Raw genomic sequence first — 24,632 nt, 5'->3', positions numbered from 1 at the left:
TTATATCATATTCGTTATTTGGTGCCTGCGCAGTTAATTCATCCACCTTATTATGAATATTCCTCGCAATGAGGCAGAGAGCCTTCAGGCTTGTCTTTTTAACACACTTTACCCCTTTAAAATTTTGCTGTAATGTGGCCCTTTTTGCTTTTTGCCTTAGGTTTCTCTGCCCTCCACTTTTACTTTTCTTCTTTGTATCTTTTAGAACATAGAACATAGAAAATAGGTGCAGGAGTAGGCCATTCGGCCCTTCGAGCCTGCACCACCATTCAATAAGATCATGGCTGATCATTCCCTCAGTACCCCTTTCCTGCTTTTTCTCCATACCCCTTCATCCCTTTAGCCGTAAGGGCCATATCTAACTCCCTCTTGAATATGTCTAACGAACTGGCCTCAATAACTTTCTGCGGTAGAGAATTCCACAGGTTAACAACACTTTGAGTGAAGAGGTTTCTCCTCATCTCGGTCCTAAATGGCTTACCCCTTATCCTTTGACTGTGACCCCTGGTTCTGGACTTCCCCAGTAGCGGGAACATTCTTCCTGCCTCGAACCTGTCCAATCCCATCAGAATTTTATATGTTTCTATGAGATCCCCTCTCATTCTTCTAAACTCCAGTGAATACAGGTCCAGTTGATCCAATCTCTCCTCATATGTCAGTCCTGCCATCCTGGGATTCAATCTGGTGAACCTTCGCTGCACTCCCTCAATAGCAAGAATATCCTTCCTCAGATTAGGAGACCAAAACTGAACACAATATTCCAGGTGAGGCCTCACCAAGGCCCTGTACAACTGCAGTAAGACCTCCCTGCCTCTGCTTCTGCCCCCATTCTACTTCCCTCTGTCTCTCTGCATAGGTTCTCATCCCCCTGCCATATTAGTTTAACCCCTCCCCAACAGCACTAGCAAACACTCCCTCTTGGACATTGGTTCTGGTCCTTCCCAGGTGCAGACCGTCCGGTTTGTACTGGTCCCACCTCCCCCAGAACCGGTTCCAATATCCCAGGAATTTGAATCCCTTCCTTCTGCACCACTCCTGAAGCCACGTATTCATCTGAGCTATCCTGCTATTTCTACTCTGACTAGCACGTGGCACTGGTAGCCGTCCTGAGATTTCTACCTTTCAGGTCCTACTTTTTAACTTAGCTCCTAGCTCCCTAAATTCGTCTTGTAGGACCTCATCCCTTATGCTGTGGATATGCGGAAGGAAGCTCATTTCAGGGTCAAATATGACACCAAAGTTGCGAACAGTCTGGTTCAGCCTCAGAGAGATGTTAGGGAGAGGAATGGCGTCAGTGACTGCACCAAAAGTAATTAATTGGCTGTAAAACACTTTGGGATGTCCTGCAGGTGTGTACGCAGTTCTATAAATGCAAGTCTTCTCCTTTCTTTAAGACTCTCTGTACACATGTCAGTTTTAGTTTGGGAATTTCCACTATATGTTTTTATGCAGAATGACATCGAGCCATTTTCTTTCTCTCTTTCTGTATTGCTTATGTCACTGCAACAAGTTCTGGTGTTTGTAAAGCTGTGTTTCATTGCTTAACAGCTGAAATGTTCAAAGTTCAAGGATCCTGATTTCTGTTTTCTTTTTAAAACGATTATTGATTTGAGTAAAGCCTCAGTTATTTAGTTTTGTCACACTCTGGGATTAGTGGAAGGTATTTTCAGGCTGGTTTATTGATGGGATTTGTATGTGCTGAATGTGTTCATTGTTCAGAAAGATGATCATGATCATTTATTGTAAGAGTCCTGTGACTCGGCTGTGTTTAAACTGTCCCTGATAAGTGGTTTGATCGTCGCCCCATGACATTCACTGAAGTAGGTCAAGATTCACTTGTGCAAGCAATCCCAGTATTGTGCTTTCCTTCAAAGTGATGAAGGTGTGGAAAGAGCCATTACGATGGTCTGATTGGCACACACATGGTGACCTGCTTCGATCTACCTAATTATAACAACTTGCATATATATATATAGAATCTTTAACATAGTAAAACATCCCAACAGGCTTCACAGGAGCGATTATCGAACAAAGTTTGACACCGAGCCACATAAGGCGATATTAGGAATGGTTGGTCAAAGAGGTAGGTTTTCGGAGTGTCTTAAAGGATGATAGAGAGACGGAGAGGTTTAGGGAGGGAATAATTCCAGAGCTTGAAGCCTAGGAATCTGAAGGCACGGCCACCAATGATGGAGCAAAGAAAATAGGGGAGGCTAGAATTGGAGGAATGCAGAAATCTTGGAGGGTTGAAGGTTACAGAAATATGGAGAGGTGAGGCCATAGAGAGATTTGAAAACATACCTAGGGGCCTTTTGTAGTGTGTTTTTTCCCTCCAAATAATATTTAGTTATCAACTGTCATTTGATATTTTATTTTTCACTGTCTTTTAAATGAGAACATCACAACTTTTCGTGGAGTCAAAGCACAGTTTGGGACTTGTGTTTCTTCTGTCACCTCAATGCTAATTGAGTTCAAAGTTGGCAATCTGAATGATGCATTCTTGATTGCTTAATTTGGTCATGAGCAAATGTTACAGCATGCCACACATTAAGTATAAGGGTGAAAAATTCCACTGGTCTCCATCTCCGATCTGCTCTCTTTCCATCTGGATCAGCAGAAAATATTTCCCAGTGTATGAGTGTATGCACAGATTAAAAAGGAATGGCTGCACTGCAAGAAAATCACAGGGTGAATCATGATTGTAATGGTGCAATGTTGTGTAAACTAAAACTGATAGAAGGGGCATGAAAGGACACTGTCGTTTGGTTCCCCCTGTAAAGTAAATCTGTGTGGAGCCAAGGTTTTTAAATACACCGGACTAAAGGAAATTAGTAAACTAACACAGGTATCTGCATTACTCACTGAACTTAAATTTCTGTAGCCAACAGATAAGGCTCTACTCAACCCACTGAAATTACTTCCTGGTATGGTGCACATTCTAGTACTGGATATTTGATTGTTAGCCTTGAATACAGAATGGGCCAGTTTCGGCAAGGTACTCTTGACTCCCGACTGCTATCTTATCAGAATTCTGAAGTCTGAATTGCACCATGGCATTAGTTGATTAATGTGGTCGGTGTTTCTACTCCTTCTCAAAATGTTTGGCTGCCCTTTTGGCAAAAGTGATCCAGTTATGTAAAAACAGGGGTATGGTAGCATAGTGTTTATGTTACTGGACTAGTAATCCAGAGACCTGGGGTAATCATCTGGAGACATGAGTTCAAATCCCATCACGGCAGTTGGTGAATTTAAATTCCGTTAAGTAAATAAATCTGGAATATAAAAAAAAAGCTAGTGTCCTGAAACTACCGGATTGTCGTAAAAACCCATCTGGTTCGCTGCTGTCCTTCGGGGAAGGAAATCTGCTGTCCTTACCCGGTCTGGCCGATATGTGACTCCAGACTCACAGTAATGTGGTTGACTCTTAAATGGCCTAGCAAGCAACTCAACAAAAAACTGCAGCCGTTCAAGGTGTCTTACACTACCTTCTCGGCAATAAATGCTGGTCTTGCCAGCGAAGCCCACATCCCGTGAATGAATTTTTAAAAATTGGCTCTGGGGCCCGAGTGCCATATTTAAATATTTGAGGCCACGGTCTGCCTGTGATTGATGATCTTGATGCTTCTGAAAACCCAAGAGTTAAAATGTCGGGTGTGCCGCATGCTGTGGGGAATGCAGTGGTTACCACAAGGGCTGCCATTTAACCCCCCAGCCCATGCATCGTACCCACCGTGCGGGTTGGGTTAAAATTGAGGCTAACCTAACATCTGGCTGTTCTGGTTCTTCTCCCTATTTAAACCAAAACACCATTTGTCAAATAGTTCATGGAATTAGTTGAATCACATTTGTAGTGGGTTACCCTTTTTGATTTACTTCAGACATCTTGTGATCTCGCTGAATTTGACGAGACTACTCTTTCTGTCACACGAAGAAAGCTCTGCCATCATCTTTAACTCAAAGACTGTTGGATTGAAAACCTCAAACTGCCATGCTGCAACATTTTTTGGAACGTGAAGAACTGTGGAAGTCTGCAACATGGTCTTCAGTACGAATGAGGTAGTGTATGAAGCATAGCTAAGCTGTGACCACCATGCAGATAATGCAATCCAGCAGCACACAAACTACGTGAAGAGGAACTACTGCCCTCTTTTGCTCCATCTCCAAGATCTGAATCTCGTCTGTATATTCTAGAAATGCAGGAGTATGCTCTTCCAGGATCTTTATTAAGTGTTCCACAATCGATGGTATATTTAACAAGTATAATTTTAGGAAGAAAAACAAACGAGTGGCGGGAAACTTTTTTCCTCCTTTAGAGAATATTGGCCTTCCCAGGAGACTCCCACAAACTATTTTAGCCACATCTCTTTGAACTGGTAGTTTCTCACCACCAACTGATGGGGCAGATTAGGTTGGTATTCATATGACATTGAGGTTAATGGCAATACTGTACAACTTTGATCATGACAGGCTTAATACTAGCATTGGTCCAGTCCTAATATTCTCAAATCAACGTTGACACTATACCCAAACAATTATGTGTGGAGAGAAATAATAATGTATGGCCTTAAGGGTTTTCATTTGTACATCTGTTTTGATTTACTGTTTGACCAGGGAGGAAACAAACACATAATTTAAGACTTTGATATCGGTTAGCGTCTTATTTTATTTACTGTGGCACCAGATAATATCTTTGTGGCAAGGGCATTATGCACAGAATTTGAATTGGGGTCAGTGCTAATGTTGTAAGCAGCACAAGTAAAGTTTGTATCTCTTGTGTACCTCTTAAGTGTCCAGTATCTGAGATACAACTGTATTAAATTTTGAGTTAATTCACTTGTAGATCTGAATGTGTTTATTTAAGCCAACAGCCATCAAATGAACCAAAATGTTCCATATTCAGCACAACGATACTGCTTTTGTTAACAACATTGAATTATACTCTTGACGCTGACCTTCTGTGGCATTGCTCACAGACTTTAACTGTGGGTCTGCTCCTTTCCCACTTTCCCCATTCTTTCTTTATCCCTCTGCTAATGAGCACACATAGGATGTTTTGTGTTAACCTTTACCCAGCTGAGTAAGCAAGAGCTCTTTATGATTTGATGACAAGTGCCACAATGAGCCCCTTTCAGTGTGAAAGGTTGGCAGAAATGATTCTGATTTTGCATTCGTGCTGTGCACCTCACTAAAATACACGTGCCAATGTTGTGAGGGTTTGACTGTTTAATAGCAAGCCAGTAGACATTCTAATCTAGTTTCACAGCATAATTAACAAATAAATGTGCTCTGCCTTAACCACCAGCAAATCCATCTTCAACTGTGTGAGAATAGTGGCATCAGTATGAGCAGCTTTCAAGAGTCCACCAGTAAAATGAGGTTCTTCTTATTGCTGCATATACCCTCAAAGGACACCCTCAAAGTCTCCTTGATAAAATGCAACATCCCCACCGACACCTGGGAGTCCCTGGCCAAAGACCGCCCTAAGTGGAGGAAGAGCATCCGGGAGGGCACTGAGCACCTCGAGTCTCGACGCCGAGAGCATGCAGAGACCAAGCGCAGGCAGCGGAAGGAGCGTGCGGCAAACCAGGCTCCCCACCTACCCCTTCCCTCAACTACTACCAGTGACAGAGACTGTAATTCCCGTATTGGACTATTCAGTCACCTGGGAACTCACTTTTAGAGTGGAAGCAAGTCTTCCTCGATTTCGAGGGACTGTCTATGATGATGATGATGATGATGATGCATATTGGGTCAAATCTGAGTCAAAACCAAGATTATCTGAATTCTGAATAGAACCCATTCCTCCTCCCATCTCAATAACAAAGTGAAACATTTGGTATACGGCTTTTTTTTTGAGGGAGGTGGGTGGGGACTGTGCGGTACACCCTAGCCAAAAGTCACAAGTGTCTGTCTTTCAATTTTGAAGCTGGCTTCAAATTCAGCCAAGTTGATGAATAGAAGTCTTAACTTACTGCAAATGCCCCCACAATATGCGACTACTCAAAATGTTGATAGTGAACATACGAGCATACGAAAAATGACGGACAGGAAAAGACCATCTGGACCATCGAGCCTGCCCCTTGCGATACCTTGTGTATCACAACATATACACTCCACCCTACCTGAAAATGAGCAGACTGCCTGGAGAAGCCATAAAGACGGCAGGTGTGGGAGAGGATACGATTCACAGGATCTGAGCATGAGTTAAGGCACATTGTTGAGGCAGAGTAATGGGACCTTGTGTTGTGTATTTTCCCCCTGCTTTCCTTAATGTGCAGGTGCTTCGGCTAACACTGAAATCCATAAATTCCATTCCTCACCACTGATGTTGCTGCCTTTAATGAGCACAACACTGCCAAAATGCAGAGAAAAATAAAGAACATTGCCTGTATTGGATATCTCGGTAGCCCTACTGTTACAGCATTATACTATAAAACCAGACGTTTTTGAGTTTGCACCAATCTTGAATACCTTTTCTTCACTGGGTGTGTTTGGCCTGAAGTCGCCAAGGCTTCTTCGATAGCACCTCCCAAACCCACGACCTCTACCACCTAGAAGGACAAGGGCAGCAGGCACATGGGAACACCATCACCTGCAAGTTCCCTTCCAAGTTGCACACCATCCTGACTTGGAAATATATTGCCATTCTTTCGTTGCTGAGTCAAAATCCTGGAACTCCCTCCCTAACAGGTTCAAGAAGGCGGCTCACCACTACTTCCTCAAGGGCAATTCGGGATGGGCAATAAATGCCAGAGACGCCCACATCCCAGAATGAATTAAAAAAAAATCTTGTTGGCTGCGATGTGCAAAACCTCATGATCTAAGAGTTCTTTGTGATCAAGAGGCAGTAAGACCAGCTGGACCAGTTCCAATGCACTGAGAGACACCTTCCTTTTCACTGGAGAAAAGACTGATGGAGGTACGACGCGGGTTTTAAAAATGTAAGGTATAAATAGAGTGGAAGTAAATGAGCTATTTGTCTAGAGCATAGAACTAAAGGACACAAATACACAGGTTCAAGATAAGAAAAAACTCTTATTTTTCCCAAGGGAAGTTCAATACGTGGAACAATCTCCCAGAGAATAATAACTTTTATTTATATCGTGCCTTTAAAGTAGTAAAACATCCCAAGGTGCTTCACAACAGTTTTACAGACAAACAGATAAATTTGACACCGAGCACACAGAAGAAATTAAGGTGGATGATCAAAAGCTTGTTTAAAGAGGTAGGTTTTAATGAGCCCTTTAAAGGAGGAAAGAGAGGTGGAGAGGTTGAGGGAGGGAATTCCAGAGCTTAGAGCCCAGGCAGCTGAAGGCACGTCCACCGATGATTGAGCGGTTATAATGAGGGATGTTCAAGAGGCCAGAATTTGAGGAACGCAGACATCTTGTGGGATTGTGAGGCTGAAAAGGATTACAGAGATAGGGAGGGGCCAAGGAGTGATTTGTAAACAAGGATGAGAATTTTGAAATCGAGACGTTGTTTAACTGGGAACCAATGTAAGTCAGAAAGCTTGTGTCTTAGGCGGTCCTTCATATCGAGGATGACTTGCTTTCACGCCAAAAAGGAATGAGTTCACAGATGTTTCAATGAAGGACCTAATATTCCTGGTCCCGAACTACATATTGATGGGTGGAAGATGCCTGTGCATGGATGTTTTTAACGTGTGGTGGCCGTTGCACACCAGCCACCACACGGGTTTGACAGAGCTAGGTCTTGGTCCAGTGGCAAGGGTTAACCAAGACGACTGGAGACCAGCTCTGCTGCACGGACCTAGTGCGTGCACATATCGCAGTGTGGGCTGGCCCGTGCTGCCCCTGGGCAAACTCACGCCTCTCCTGGGCCCCGATCACGTCGCTCCACGATCACTCGCTGTTCGTGCGCCCCAACCTCGCCGCTCTTGCTGTACCTGCCCACTCTCCAATCAGCGAACTGGACATTGATGATGTCCAATCCAGTTTACAATGGTATCTGCAGCACCAGACTCTGAAATGTCTGGTGCAGACTTGGTGCGGGTTAGTACACGGGCTGCTGAGTTTTGGATGACTTCAAGTTTATGTGGTGTGGAATGTGGAAGGCCGGCCAGGAGTGAGTTGGAGTAGTCAAGTCTAGAGGTAACAAAGGCATGAATGAGGGTTTCAGCAGCAGAAGAGCTGAGGCAGGGGCAGAGGCGGGCAATGTTACAGAGATGGAAAAAGACGGTTTTAGTTATGCCGTGGACATGTGGCTGGAAACTCATTTCGGGGTCAAATATGACATCTAGGTTGCGAACAGTCTTGTTCACCCTCAGATTGATGCTAGGGAGAGGGATGGAGTCAGTGGTTAGGGAACGCAGTTTGTGGAGGGGACCAAAGATAATGGCTTCGGTCTTCCCAATATTTCACTGGAGAAAATTTCTGCTCATCCAGTACTGGATGTCGGACAAACAATCTGACAATTTAGATACCAAGCAGGGGTCGAGAGAAGTGGTGGAGAGGTAGAGCTGGGTGTCGTCCGCGTCAAGGAGAGGGGGACAGTACCTGAGGACAGAGAACAGTTAACAATGTCAGCTAACATGGGAACCAGAAAAGAAAGTTGGGTGGTCAGCAGTTTAGTGCAAATAGGGTCAAGAGAGCAGGAAGTGGGTCTCATGGATAAGATGAGTTTGGAGAGATTAAGAGGGGAGATCAAAAAGAAACTAGAAAAAGATGTGAGTTTAGGGCTCGGGCAGGTGGGGACATCAGATGAAGTTTGACCCTGTGGGCTAGGGTAAGGAAGGGAACTCGCAGAGGCAGCTGATTTTTATGGTCTCAATCTTTGATGCAAAAAAGTCCACGAGTTCCTCACACTTGTTGCTGGAGGTGAGTGTGGTGGAGACAGGGGAGAGGGGTTTAAGGAGACGGTTAGCAGTAGAGAATAGTAGCCTGGGGTTATTTTTGAAATCCAGAATGATTCTGGAATAGTGAGCAGTTTTTTAGACAAGAGTAAGAACCGATAATGTGTTATGTGTTCGAGTCAGATCTGGGGGTGAATGGCTAAACCGATTGCCCGCCACATCTGTTCAAATCTACATCTTTTTGACTTGAGGGAGCAAAGATGAGGGCTGTACCGGGGGAACGGTAAGGGTGGGAGAGAGTAATCATTTTAATAGGGACTAGGACATCAAAAATGGCAGTGAGGGTGTGATTGAGCAGATCGGTGGCTGAAGAAATGTCATTGATTAAAGAGAAGGTTGTTGATATGGAGTCAATTGTCCCTTATTAAAGGAGTTGGTTCAACGTCTATTGAGAAGCAGGATTGAGGGTTACAAAAGGTATTTAACAGCACTGCCTGACTTTCTTTTCCCCCAGGGGGAAGGCAGTGAGGGGAAAGTGGTGTCCACAGGTGATGCAGAAGGGGAAGTCCATGGTGCGAAATCACCCATGAGCTCTGGATGGGAAGGGCTTGTAAGGGTGAACGGCATTTTCTCGCTGTATTTTTGTGTACTTTTGTCTGCGAATCCTAGTTTTAGAGAAGCAAATGGCTAATACTGTTATTGCACCTAAAGCAGGAAGCATTGTGGTGAAGATTCAGTGGTGGGGGAACCGCAAAAAATGAAAAGGGAGGGAGGGGGTGAGGGGAGCGTGTGACTCTGTCTATCTTGCTATCTGCTATAAGACAGTACACTCTAGAAATGGCCATTTAGCTATCACATTTTCGGGCTGACATTTAAAAAATTCAGCCATACAGCTAGATTTTGCCTCCTGCACTGAAAGCTGGTTAGACTGCTGTATGATTATAGGGTGGCACTGTATTGTTTGTGTGGTTTCAAATTTCCTGTCCCAGCGAGCATTAATGTGCTTGGTTCTAAACAGGAAATTTTTATCTGTATATGTAGTGTCCTAAAATAACCTAAATGATGCAAAAAATAAAGTCACACTTGAAGGACAGCATTTCAAATAACAAAACCTGTAAAGAGTTAGAATAGCTTAATCTGATAAAGTAGATAGTTCTTTTAAATTTAAAAATAAGGCAATTTCAGCTTTTAAAGAAGGACTTGCATTTATATAGCGCCTTTCACGATCACCGGGTGCTTCAAAGTGCTTCACAAAGTACTTTTGAAATGTACTCACTGTTGTAATGTTGGAATATTTTAGCTGATACTTGCTTCCTATTGGATAAATCTTACCTCTGCCTGATTTTTCAATCTCGTGGTTTAAGGCAGGTTGCAAGTGATTTGCCTTAATATATGGATTTTCTTAAGGCCGGAATGGTCCCTGCCCAGAACACGGTGAATTGATTCCGTTAACACGTCTGCCTCAGTTTCAAGATATCGACACTGTGCTGGAAAATTCCTGCAGCCAACTGGTACAGGGTGAGAGACTGAACGCAAAGGAAATCACCTGCTCCATTAATGGTTTACTTTCCCTTCCATCTCTAATCTTTCATTATTTCTTTTCCTACTGTTTTGGTCCATTTCATCCCTTAAGACGTGCTGCATCACTTTCACATCCCATGGTTGTATGGTTTTTTTAAAGGGCGAACTTGCAGTGATTTTTGATTTGGAGAAAGTAGTTCTATCAAAATAAATAATGGTTGCTTTTATCTGGGCCCCTTCATATTGCAACATCTCAGTGCTTTCCAAAATGAATTACTTTCTTTTGAAAGGTAGTGACGGTCAAGTAAGCAAATGTAACAGCCATTCAACACCTGCAATGTCCCACAAACAGCCCACAAATCAAATACCAGTGAATCTGTTTTGGGTGGTATTAATTGATGAAGGAATGTTGGGCAGGACACTGGGAAAACTCACTTTTTTTCAAAACTGCATTTAAAGAAAGAGGAAAAAACTTGCATTTATAAGGCACCGTTCACGACCTCAGCGCTTCACAACCAATGAAGTACTTTCCAAAGGTCATCATCCTCATAGGCAGTCCCTCGAAATCGAGGAAGACTTGCTTCCACTCTAAAAGTGAGTTCTCAGGTGACTGTACAGTCCAATATGGAAATTACAGTCTCTGTCACAGGTGGGACAGACAGTGGTTGAAGGAAAGGGCGGGTGGGGAGTCTGGTTTGCCGCACACTCCTTCCACTGCCTGCACGTGCTTTCTGCATGCTCTCGCCGACGAGACTCGAGATGCTCAGCGCCCTCCCGGATGCACTTCCTCCACTTAGGGCGGTCTTTGGCCAGGGACTTCCAGGTATCGGTGGGGATGTTGCATTTTATCAAGGAGGCTTTGAGGGTGTCCTTGAAACGTTTCCTCTGCCCACCTGGGACTCGTTTGCCGTATAGTAATTCCGAGTAGAGCGCTTGTTTTGGGAGTCTTGTGTTGGGCACGTGAACAATGTGGACCACCCAATGGAGCTGCTCAAGTGTGGCCAGTGCTTCGATGCTGGTAGTCACTGGTAGAAAGTAGGGAAATAATGCAAACAAATTGCATACAGCAAGGTCCTAGGAACAGCAATGAGATAAATGATCAGATAATCTGTTTTAGTGACATTGGTTGAAGTCCTCTGCTTTTCTTTGAATAATGCCATGGGATATTTCATGTCGACCCGAGAGGGCAGATGGGGCCTCAGTTTAAGATCTCATCTGAAAGACTGCAGCTCCACCAGTGCAGCACTCCTTCAGTAGTCCACAGAAGTATCACCAACTCCCTGAACCCACGTCTGACTCTGAGCCAAAGTTGACACTTAATTGGGGTGTTTAACATCCACTTGAACCACTGAAACATATTATCACCTGAAGGGTGGCACCTCTGCTAATGCAGCAACCCCTGACCCCACAAGTATTGTGTTGGGAGTGTCGGACTAGATTACGTATTAAAGCCCTGACATTGCAGAGCTTGCTTCTACAACCTTCCGACACAGTGCTACTAACTAAGCCAAGCTGCATTGCTTATATAGTATGTATATAGTGTCTTTCATATTGGCATGTCTCCAAGCACTTTGCACTATTAACTACTTTTTTGAAATGCAATGACGATGATGTCTGCAAAGTATTTAAAACCGCAGTCACATAGGAGGTACTTAATGATAGTTGTGTTACTGAGCAGAGATGCGCAAAAAAAGAAATGCATGCATTAATTGTAGGTCACTGGCATTTTTCCCCCCCATCCTTTCCTAAAAGGTGATGGCTGCCAGCCCCCAGACGCCCCCCCCCAAAACCCCCCCCGACCCGATACCTGTCACAATTGCTTCTTCTGCCTGTGACCCGAGACAGCGAATATCAACAGGCAATTCGATAGGGGCAGGGGGAAGTGCCTTTACTCAGTATCCACATGCATGGGCTTTGCAGCAGGAATCAGTTGGTAGTGATCAAGAATGGAAGCCCTAAGGCCCATTGCCACCTTGGCTAGCATTAGAAACAAAATAATTTAAAGGTAGTTTCATGTTTTGCCATGTCAAAATCAAGCTATAGCTGGAAAAGAAAAGGGAAGTCTGCCTCTGGTTTTATGGTTAATTTGCTTTCCAAAAGGCCTGACTGAATGTTGTCTTGTGCTACGCACGCATGCATTAGATTTTCTACCTTTTGAAGGCCCTTTGACACTGAATTATTGATACACAGTACCAGCTCTTCCATTACCTTGTGTGGGTTTGACAAATAGATCTGTATCATTTCATGTGACCTTTTCAGTGCTGTGTCTCTGCCCAGTTCCGTTTGCCAAGTGTATGAAAGTGCTCAGACCCAAGGGAGAAGGGTGTGGAATGATTGCACTTTGCTGATGTGAAGATGGATTATAATGGCAGTTATGCAAATATAAAGGGACACGATTCTTCCATTTCATTTGGGGTTAGCTACATATTCACAATATGAATACCATCACATTCTAACATGCTCTTATCTTGATTAACTGGCTGGTGAGTGATATAGTAAATATGAACTTTAGACTCTTGTACTAATCTCAATACGCTGCGTTGAAATTTATGCAGGGTGTCAGCTATTGTTCATAGGCCAACGAAGCACTTATATTTTATAACGTAAGTCAGGGTGGAATGATGGAATGTACCCATCAATCAGCAATATAACCGTGGCAGTGCATGAGATACATGCGCTGTTTCTATGCTAGGGGAGATTAGATTTCAGGTGAGTCAGTTGGCTTAGTTTAGTTGCCAACATCTGTTGCACTGTGCTTTGAACAGCTCCAACAACTGCCCTGCCCATGTGGAGGCAATACTTTACCCTCCATTTACACTTATATTTATAACGTTATGTTTAGATGTCTAATAATATTAATAAACTTAATATAATATAAATACTGCAAATTGTACACGAGTATATTTCTCTTTTGTGTACAGTTCAAAGATCGCACGTTTTCATGCAGCTCCCTCTTGTGATGACAGTGAAATCCTTCCTATTGTGAGGCTGTGGAGATCACGTCCAGACTCAGTGGTTCAATATTCAGGATTAGATTGGATTGCTGGATGGAGGAGAAGAAGCGGAGGGATATGAGAACAGGCGGGGCAATTGGGACCACTTGTTTGGGTGATGGTTAGACGCCAGCACAGACTGGTTGGGCTGAATGGCCCATCTCTGTGTTGGAACTTTGTGTTTCTTGTTCCATATGGGATATTTGAAGTAACTGGACGGTGAAGAACAAACTCCAAGCCAGCCTGTGTTTCTTTGTTTTACAAATCAAGTATCAAGTTTATCGTAAAACAACTTCTTAAATCTATATGATGCAACTCAAATTTAACAGTTTATAGAAACTAGACCTTCTTAATGGTAGGTTTTAATTTTGTAAGTGGATCAAGCCCAAGTTTTAAACGCTCACTTTGGTTGTTTGATGTTGATCAATGTTCTTTGCATAGCTCCCATTCATGAGCACGTGCTAACTACAGTGGTGCAGAGCTTTTTCAAGACAAACCCTTGTGTGAGGCATTACTTCATTGCACAGCTTCTTTTGTTTAATTTTACTTCATCTCCTGATGGTGAATAAGGCTCTGCAATTGTTTGGTTATTTGCATTATACCTATCTTCAGTCTCTTGCCTAGGGTACTGTGTCGTATGTGTTGAGATCAGAATTTGGGGAATCTTGATCATCTGCCATGTTTCATGATGTAGCAGGGTGGGATAGGGTTCGGGGGGGGATAACTTCCCACCATGCCATGTATTAAAGATCGCTCTGTAAGCGAACATTTCCGGCACTTCCTCAGGCAGTTATTCTTCAAGTTGGCATGCAATGCTACTGTTGGGAATGGATGAGCCACCGAATTCAGAGAGGAACAGAGATGAAGAAAAGCACTATGGCAGAAACAAAGCCCTGTTACATTTCACAATGTAAAGTCCAATATGACTTTTTAGATAGATGAGAAAATTACGAATTTGAATGAAACTTATTATTTAGCATCTGAAAAGAACGTGAGGCGATAGACAAAGCTTTTTTTTTGCTGGGGAGTGGGGGTGTTGTTGCCAGCTGGCTCCCCATATTGCTGTCGGTTGCCTATTCTTGTAACTTAATTACATCAGCAATTAGCCTCTGTTTTTTTAAAATGTTAATTTATGCAAGCATGGTTGTCTAATATCAGTGCCAGGCAATCTATTTGAGGACCGATTATGATCATCATCATAGGCAGTCGCTCGAAATTGAGGAAGACTTGATTCCACTCTAAAAGTGAGTTCTCAGGTGGCTGTACAGTCCAATGCGGGAATTACAGTCTCTGTAACAGGCAGGGCAGACAGTGGTTGAAGGAAAGGGCGGGTCGGGAGCCTGGGTTGCCGCACGCTCCTTCCGCTGTCTGCACTTGATTTCTGCATGCTCTCGGCGACGAGACTCGAGATGCTCAGCGCAATCCCAGATGCTCTTCCTCCATTTTGGGCAGTCTTGGGCCAGGGATTCCCAGGTGCCGGTGGAGATGTTGCACTTTATCAAGGAGGCTTTGAGGGTGTCCTTGAAATGGTTCCTCTGTCCAACTGGGGCTCGCTTGCCGTTTAGGAGTTCCGAGTAGAGTGCTTGCTTAGGGAATCTTAGTGGCCCGCCCAACAGAGCTGGTCACGTGTGGTCAGTGCTTCAATGCTGGGGATGTTGGCCTGGGCGAGAACACTGACGTTGGTGCGTCTATCCTCTCAATGGATTTACAGGATCCTACGGAGGCAGCGTTGGTGGTACTTCTCCAGCACTTTGAGATGTCTGCTGTATATAGTCCACATCTCTGAGCCATATAGGAGGGCGGGTGTTACTACTGCCTTGTAGAGCATAAGCTTGGTGCCAGATTTGAGGTCCTGGCCTTCAAACACTCTCTTCCGCAGGCGATCGAAGGCTGCGCTGGCACACTGGAGGCGGTGTTGGGCCTTGTCATCGATATCTGCCCTTGCTGATAGTAGGCTCCCGACATATGGAAAATGGTCCACATTGTCCAAGTTATGTATCAACAGCAATTGTAACTCATCAAATGTTGTAAGTCTGCAGGTCGCAGTTATCTGCCTGAAAATCAAAATTGATCGCGAACATGCCCAGTCTGCGAGAATTGCTTTGATCTAGGGTGCCAAATGTCTGTTTGGTGCAGTCATCCTCCACTTTGGGCGATCTTGGACCAGGGATTCCCAGGTGCTGGTGAGGAAGTTGCACTTTATCAACACTCCAGATGCAGTGGTAAGTTAAGACTTCGTGGAATGAAGAGGTACTCGCGTTACATTCGCCGAGGTTTCTATTATAAATATTCTGAAAAAGACTCCTGAGGTTTTAGACAATTTATGACCTTTGAGTTGATTTAAACGTATTGTATAAATCTAGCATTATATTATGTATTTGTTGTATTCCTTTTAATGCTGTGTAATTTTAAGTCTTACAACTAAATCCGATTACCAGTTTTAGCCTGATGTAATGGAGTCCGTCAGTGGGGTTCTCCACCTTGTAGATAGGAGTGCAGCCGATGTAACCACCGTTATGCAATATTTTGATAAAAGGCTAATTGTTAATCCTGTGGCATAATACTCCCATTCACCCCATCAGGACATATGTTTCAGATCATTGGAGATGACAGTCTGTCTAGAAAAACGATACTTCGCTGCATACATGGATAAAAAGAAATAAAGAAATAACTTGCATTTATATAGTACCCTTCACCACCTCAGGATGTCCCTAAGTACTTTACAGCCAATGAAGTACTTTTGAAAGGCAGTCACTGCTGTAATGTAGAAACGTTATAGTAGGGTGAGAGCCTAAGCTGTAACAAGACATATAGGCTGGACAGGGATGGATTTTGGAGACTATATATAGTCGAGGTTGATTGCGTAGAGTGTGTGACTGATAATGGCCTGCTGGACAATGACACACCGCTTGATTAAAGAGGGAGCACTTGCTTCCTAAACTTACACATTGCTGGCTGCAGCATTTGGGGTTGCTGTGCTGTGCACTTGATCATCAAGGATGCTGATCTCATAACTGTGAAGAGCAAAGAGGTGATTGGGCTCAGATTAGATTAGCATTATTTTGGAATTACGATTTGCATAAACTCGCGATTTAAAAAAAAATCAATTTGGAAATCTAAATTGCAGCCAAATTGACAATGCATTAGGGAATTGGACAATTGCTAGTTCAGTTGGATGTAGATCAAACTGGGGTGAAAAGTGGGCCGAATAGGTTCTGAGAGGGCGCCTAATTGAGCTCCGTGACCGGTGGACCCCTCAGGACTTTAACAGCATAAATGATCACAACAAGATGCAGATTTAGTTTTAAGTTACGCTTTTATCAGTTTGATTGGACCTCGGGTTGGTCTATTTTATTGGTCCAACTAATAAAATATTCCTTCAATTAAGGAGGCATTTGTGATATTGATTTCATAACAACATAAGCAATAGGAGCAGGACTAGGCCATATGGTCCCTCGAGCCTGCTCCGCCATTCAGTAAGATCATGGCCCAAATTTCTGTCCAGTGACACTGGGGTTAGCCAATGCCCACCCTTGTTGGTCCAATGAAATAAACCTAATTGAGGCGCATCAGGTGGGTATTTCCTTGTCACGATAATTCTTAACCTTCAGCCTTCTGGGAACCTATTAGTTGCTAATGGCGGAATTTGAATATTCAAGCTGTTCAATTTAAACATAAACAGAAAGCACTTAAAGTCTATTTCGCACAATTGATTTTGATTTTCTAAAAGGTGCTGCTGCTTCTGGCTGAACAATGTGAGAATTAAAAATAGATTAATGGAGAATTACTGTAGTCATTAGCAATGTTCCCGTTAATTTTTTTGGGGGTGCGCGGCCCCTTTAAGAGGCTGTGCAGCTCATTCAAAAAACCGCGCATGTGCATTTTTAACCATTGAATAGCCGGCTGCGTGGGTGATCCAGGGAGCTGCGTGGCGTAAAGGGGAACATTGGTCGCTCGTGTCTTTTTGGGGGGGGGAGTGGGGGAATATCACTAGTTGCTTGCCTGTGACGAATGAACTCTGAAGACGGAGGTAGTCTGTTTCTAAACTGGTTTAAAATAGACATTCCTGCACTAGAAATCACATGCCCATCACATTTCCCAGGTTTGGTTGTTGACAAGTCAGTCAAACTGGTTCCTTCCCACTTGAGAACATTAATGTTACCTGATGCTGTAAGCATGAGCTACTGAGGTACATAGATCTGTGAATTTTAATAACTCAACTTTTGTATTTTGTTAGCACCCGTTATATCATCAAGCTGTGGTCTGGCACCTTTGGTGTGGTGATTGATTGATTTATGTGTAGTTAGATGTGGCTTTACACTTGCTGGGATTGTATGTTGTTACGCCTTTTCTAAATAAAACTATAAGGAGACACTGGGTTGCCATCGAACAAAAAAAACCTAACAAAAGTGCCTCCTTTTAAGAGGGGCACAACTAAGAAAAAAAACTGAACCGTAAAGGATAGGAAACTTATAAGATTAAATAATATGTGCATAAGAACATAAGAAACAAGAGCAGGAGTAGGCCTGGAAAGACTGAGCAGATCAGACAGCATCCATAGAGAGAACAGACAATCGAATTCAGGTGTGGGTGGATCTGTTGGGAGATCCTACAGATGAACAGCATGTAAAAAGGAAAGTGGAGGGAAAAACACACACACACACATGCATGCGTGCGCGTGCGCACACACACATGAAGAAATAAAATAAGTGGAAACCAAGGAGATGGTTAAATGGCTGAAGTAATTCAGCTAGGACAATAGGAGACATATTGAGAAAAATCAAATGAACCAAAGCACACTGAGAATGTGTGACTCACTGAAGCAGTGGGAGCGAGGTCGGGGCGCAGGAGCGGCACGTGATCGTGGAGCAACGTGATTGGGGCCCAGGAGAGGCGAGAGTTCGGGGCCCAGAAGAGGCGAGGGCCCAGGGGCAGCACGGGCCAGCCCACACTGTTATATGGGTGCGCACTAGGTCCGTGCAGCAGAGCTGGTTTCCAGTCGTCTCGGTTAACCCTTGCCACTGGACCAAGACCTAGCTCTGTCAAGCCCGTGTGGTGACTGGTGTGCAACGGCCAACACACATCAAAAAAATCCACGCACAGGCATCTTCCACCCTTCAGGATGTAGTTCGGGACCTGGAATATTAGGTCCTTCATTGAAACACCTGTGAACTCGTACCTTTTTGGCGTGGAAGCAAGTCATCCTCGATACGAGGGATCGCCTATGATGATGATGTAAATTGCTGTCTCACCTAGAAGGGGTGTTTACAGCCTTGGAGAGTGATGAGAGAGGAGATAAATAGGCAGAGGATGCTTCACACAAGAAAATATATCAGCATAGCATTACAGCTTAAACTTCTATTTCGACCCCCACCCCTGTCTCCTACACGGGAAGTTGTTGGGAGAAGTAGAGCAGAGGGTCGTGAAAAGGCGAATTGGGGGCGGAGAATAGTCAGTGTAAATGGAACTTAGTTCTGTGGGGTAAGAGTAGGCTGAACAAAGCAGTCCTTTTGTGCACCTTGGGGGTAAGGTAGAAGCTGACTGTGTGGCTTTGGGAAACTGTGAGGTTAAGAATCATGGTGGGAGCGGGCGTAAGATCTCCAGGGGAGAGGAGGTCAGTAAAGCTCTGGGAAATGAAGGCTTGGTATTTAGTACTGGGAAGAGTTGTCCAGAGTTGGCTTTCAGCTTCAGCACTGTAAGCCCTGGACAGGAAAGGGGAAATAGAGATTTCGGGGCAAAATTCCGTCCCGCCCCAGCAGTTAACTTGACACACTCCACTTCCTCTCGGGGGCGGGGCTAACCGCGGGAATTTCCCAGCACTACGCGGAGAGCCGCGCACAGCTGGCGTGAGCACAGGGCCCTCTTCTTCCGTTAAAGAGGAGGGCACACTGCGGACTCAGCAGCAGGGAGAAGGGGCCACCACTACATCACTGGGGAGTGGAGTGCCAGGCCGCAACATCGCGGCATGGACCCCGTGATTGCAAGAGGGCAAGGCCTCGACCGGTAAGTCTTAAGACTATAAGAATTAAGAGAAGGACGAGGCCATTTGGCCCCTCGAGCCTGCTCCGCCATTCAATAAGATCACGGCTGATCGTCAACCTCAACTCCACTTTCCTGCATTGTCCCCATATCCCTTGATTCCCTTAATATTCAAAAATCTAGCGATCTCCATCTTGAATATACTCAGTGACTGAGCCTCCACAGACCTTTGGGGTAGAGAATTCCAAAGATTCACCATGCTCTGAGTGAAGAAATTTCTCCTCATCTCAGTCCTAAATGGCCGGCCCCTTATTCTGAGACTGTGACCCCTGGCTCTAGACTCCCAGCCAGGGGAAACATCCTCCCTGCAAATACCCTGTCAAGCCCTGTAAGAATTGTGTATGTTTCAATGAGATCACCTCTCATTCTTCTAAACTCTAAAGAATATAGGCCCAGACTACTCAGTCTCTCCTCATAGGTCAATCCCCCCATCCCAGGTATCAGTCTGGTGAACCCTCTATGGTAAGTATATCCTTCCTTGGGTAATGAGACCAAAATTGCACACAGTAGTCCAGGTTGGGCCTTTTTTTAAAACAAATGTCGGTGCCGCCCCCCCCCCCCCTCCCCCCCCCCTTTAATTTGCGCCTGGTTCGCGACCCGCGAGGCTAGCGCAGACATCTTCCTCGGCAGCCTCATGGGGCAGTACCGAATTTCTGCTCCAGGGCGAAAACGAGTCACTGCGCACAATGATGATGTCATCGCTGGCGCTACCGGCAGGAGCAGGGCACTACTGGTTAGCGCCTCCGCTAACCCCCGCGGAATTTCGCGGGAGCTGGTAGCGGCCCCGGGGAAGAAGATGTTTGAGCTCCCGTTAGTGCTTCTCCGGGGGTGCAAACGATGAGAATTCCTCCCCTCCCCTCCGCGCCCCCACCCCCCCCAGCTTTAATTTTGTGCTGATACACGTTTTGTGTGATTTAAAAAAAATTCATTATCTCAAATTGGTAATAGGTCTGTAACTACCAGCTCAAAATACTCTTTTCAGATATGCCCCAAGTTTCGATGAGCAAAATCTAACATTGTACTGCTGGGTGTTTTTCCACAGCTTTTGAGTGGTTTAAAACTGACATTTTATACCACTGAAATGCTTTTCTGAAATCCTAGTGACATCACCAGTAAGTGGCCACACTGCAAATGAACTTTAAGTAACATCCAACTTAAGCACATTCAAGGATCTGTATACTTTGTATGGTTTCTTGTTTTTTTTCCTTTGGCTTCCCTTTACATGTATCGTTCCTGAACGAGGAAAGGGGTAGCTCCACTTAGCTGCTCATGATTCAATTCTGAGCAGGTATGCAAGAAGGCTCTTTTTGTAACCCCCCCTCCTACCTCCTTGCTTGAGATAAAACACATTCCCATGGCAGCACAGCCAAGATTGGGAATTGTAACTGCTAACCCACATCCTGCAATTCCACTATGCAGCTCACTGAAGTACTGGTACGCTTTGACACTGCACAGTCTTTGATCAACTTTAGCGAAGAAAAAGGAATAGATCTGCTTTACGACTAATAAGGGTTTTGCCCAGTTACAGTAGGATGGGTCTTTACAATATATAATGCGTTTATTTCACTTCCATGAACTTAACCACAGGAGGCCAGCATGTGGGTTCGACAGTTATGATGTCTTCCGTGACACTGTGATCATTCTTCTAGTCATAAGATTCAGACAGTTAAGCTCTGGCAATTTGTCACATTTTAGAGAGTGCAGAATGGTAAAAGGATGAGATATGAGCACCACTTAATCCCCATCAAGTAAAATACAGTTGGTGATCAGTGGCCTGGACTAATCTGGTGTGCATGGTATGACCTGGACCAGGCCTGGTTTTGTTGACTGCACTGACCTGATGAATGTTTTTTGGGACTGCTCGGTGTTTTGAATTTAAAAAAAACTGGTGTCAATTTAAAAGAATGAATAAAACTTGATTTTAATTTGAGATCGCAATCCATCTTTCTCACCCTCTCTCGCTGTCTGTCTCTCTGTCTCTCTCACACACTCATACACTCATTCTCTCTCTCTATCAGCTGTGGCTCAGTGAGTATCACTCTTGCCTCTGAGTCAGAAGGTTGTGGGTTCAAGTCCCAAAATCTAGACTGACACTCCAGTGCAGTGCTTGGAGGTGCCGTCTTTCGGATGAGACGTTAAACCGAGGCCCCGTCTGCTCTCAAGTGGATGTAAAAGATCCCATGGCACTATTTCAAAGACGGCCAGGGGAATTATCCTCGGTGTCCTGGCCAATATTTATCCCTCAATCAACATAATAAAAAAACAATATCTGGTCATTGTCACATTGCTCTTTGCAGGAGCTTGCTGTGCGCAAATTGGCTGCCGCGTTTCCCACATTACAACAGTGACTACACTCCAAAAGAACTTCATTGGCTGTAAAGCGTTTGAGACATCCGGTGGTCGTGAAAGGCGCTATATAAATGCAAGTCTTTTTCTTTAATTTTCTTTTGGACTCTCACACATTATTTACTCTAATTTTTTCTCTCCCTCACACACACACACACACACACACTCATTCACTCTCTCTCATTTTCACTCTCACTGACAGGAACACAGCCTCCCATCCCTGCGCAAAGCTGTTTTTCTGATTGATATGTTCTAACTTTGCATTGTTAAATTCTGACCATCTTACAATAGTTTGGGTCCCTCAGTTTTTCATTAGATATACAGCAAGTATGTTTCATGCTGCATTGCTCGAGTAAAACAAGTTACAATGTACCTGCTGTCTCTCCAGATGCCCATGCTGATCCACTAGTCATCTTGGGCTTTAGATTGCCACCTGCACTGGCTGATCTAGACTGGTTGGCCTATGCTCAGTGAGCACATCACTACAATAGACATTTCTGCTTTTGACCGTAGGCAAGCTATGAAATAAGGTATATGGGTACCATGAGCTGCATACTAGTACGGTTTAATCTAGTTTTTTTAAGGATCTAGAGCTACACAGGTTTATATTTGGAATATAAATATGCTTCAGAAGTACATTTATCCTCTTCGTGATCACAGTTTATTTAGCCAGACCTTCCAGATAGTTTCAGTCAAAGCCTTTTATGTAAGTTTGAACTGCTTTTATTACAGTGCTGTGAGACAATGTGACAAAAACAACCAGTAAATTGCCTGCTTCATGATCATGTGCTCTGTTCCATTATCCTGACATTGTGCTGGTTTTCAAATGGGCAGCAGTAATGCTCAATATCTCTCCATTTAAATAAATCCATTTGCGATTTACAGCCAGACTAATGAATTCAAAAGAGGATATTTCAATCTTAAATTTAAAATTGTGGTGCACTTTAGCTTTTAATAGTTTATTTCTGGTAGTTTTCATTCACATATATTTTCTAAAGCCGTTGCACATTTTGGTGACATGATGCATTGATACATCAACGTTTCTTGGCATGGCCATGCCAACACTGGGAATTGCAGGTTAAAGAGTTGGTGTTGGGGAGGGGGAAGGCGGGAGAAGGACATCGGCGGTGGTTAGGCAGGGGGTTCAGTTGGCTTGGGTTATCTCCCATCTTTATTGTTCTTATGTTGACAACAGAAGGGCAGTTTCCATAAGCAGACTGAGTCCCCTATAACCTGAAACCAGCTCCTTCACATGTGCCGTGAGTAGGATACTTGCCACGGGGCTAACTGTAGCCTCAGTATACAACACTAGAGACCACGGGAGTGCCTTTGACACATTCCTGTCTACTATGAAAGGCTGTAATACCACATTGTCAGACCATTGCATTCAGGCTAAAACCAATAGTTTTACCTGCAAATGAGATAGAACACAGTCGCAGTAAGAAATGCAACAAGTTCCTGATGGTGCAAAACTGAAGATAAAATCAGTTCACAGTTGGTTGAAATGCTCATTGTAAAATGTATTTTTGCACTGTTTGTTCCATTGCATGGTTTATGGTTGAAACAGTCTAGATCTTTCACAATGAGATGGCTGTACGTGCATGATGCTAAATTCCCGACTTTTACACAGAATCTAGCTGTTTATTGCAGTGGAGTGAAACTAAAGACATAAACATTTATCTCAGTTCAAAGACTTCTGCATAAAGAGCTATTGATTGAGTTCAAAGAAACAATGAATGGAAGATGTAAGGAGCAGATGTTTATAGCTTGTCCAGACCATGTATATCTCTTAATGCTTTGACTAAATCATTTGATTAGCATTCACAAAAAAGCTTGTGTGTCTTGGCGTATTTACGGATCAAAGGAACTGGACTGGACCCGTAGCCACTCCCTCTCTAGGTTTCTGTTTTGAAGTTGGGTAGGAGAAATGAGCTTCCATCTTAACTCGCCATTGTTTCAAATGATGGACAATAACTCTGCTCCTGTGCCAAGGGTATCCTGCCCACCAGTTGTCCTCTTCGTGCCTGCCCAGGGGCGGGTTGCTGGTTTGCCTTCTGCTCCCAGGAGGAGATTTTGATGGAAGGGAAGGCTTGTGCCACGGGATCCCACATGAATGAGCTCCGCGGGACTGCTTGGTGTTTATTCAGTTCCAGAAAGACAGGGGTGGGTCGAGGCGGGTGTTGGTGAACATTCTTGAAACAGGTGTACTCGCCTGAATGCTGCAGGGAACCTGTTCTCCATTGAGCAGGCCCAGCAAGTATTGGGTTCGGCCACCTGTCATTGTATGGCAAGTCATGGCCCCTGAATAGTCCTGCAGAATGGTTGAATGCAGGAGCATAACCAGAGTACGTGCAGGAAGATTACTTGAACTTCCCCAACATTCAAAGGTATGAAAAGAGGAAATTTGGGATGTGAAATGTACAATGTATGATCTCAAGTTTGCTGCTGATAGTGGTGCTGAGGACTGTCCATTCAAGTCCTTTTTTATATACAGGATTCTCCATTAAGTTTCTCACTAGTCCCCCATTTCCAGCCTCTCCCCAGGTTGTCTGAGGTGCTTTTGCCACGGAGATGAACACGGTGCACAAAATAGAGATGTGTCTTGGGGATTTGACGGGAAGTTTTTTTTTATTCGTTCATGGGATGCTGGCAAGGCCAGCATTTATTGCCCATCGCTAATTGCCCTTGAGAAAATGGTGGCGAGCCGTAGTCCACATGGTGGTCTTATTATTATTTTTCATAGCCATTCCAAAGGGTAGCTAGAGTCAATCACATCATTGTGGGTCTGGGGTCACATATAGGCCAGACCAGGTAAGGATGGCAGATTTCATTCCCTAAAGGGCATCAGTGAACCAGATGGGTTTTTATGACAATCTGGTAGTTTCATGGTCACCATTACTGACACCTGCTTTTTAATT

The 24,632-nt window shown here is 44.1% G+C and overlaps 1 protein-coding gene across 2 annotated transcripts in view; it reads left to right on the top strand.

Annotated features, from left to right (window-relative positions):
- The window catches only part of itpk1a (inositol-tetrakisphosphate 1-kinase a), a 315,124-nt gene that overhangs the window by 87,789 nt on the left and 202,703 nt on the right, over window positions 1-24,632 (top strand). The window lies entirely within an intron of this gene.

This window comes from Pristiophorus japonicus, chromosome 4 (assembly GCF_044704955.1).
Source record: "Pristiophorus japonicus isolate sPriJap1 chromosome 4, sPriJap1.hap1, whole genome shotgun sequence".
Lineage (NCBI taxonomy): Eukaryota > Metazoa > Chordata > Chondrichthyes > Pristiophoridae > Pristiophorus > Pristiophorus japonicus.
This window is presented reverse-complemented; position numbering and strand designations above follow the sequence as displayed.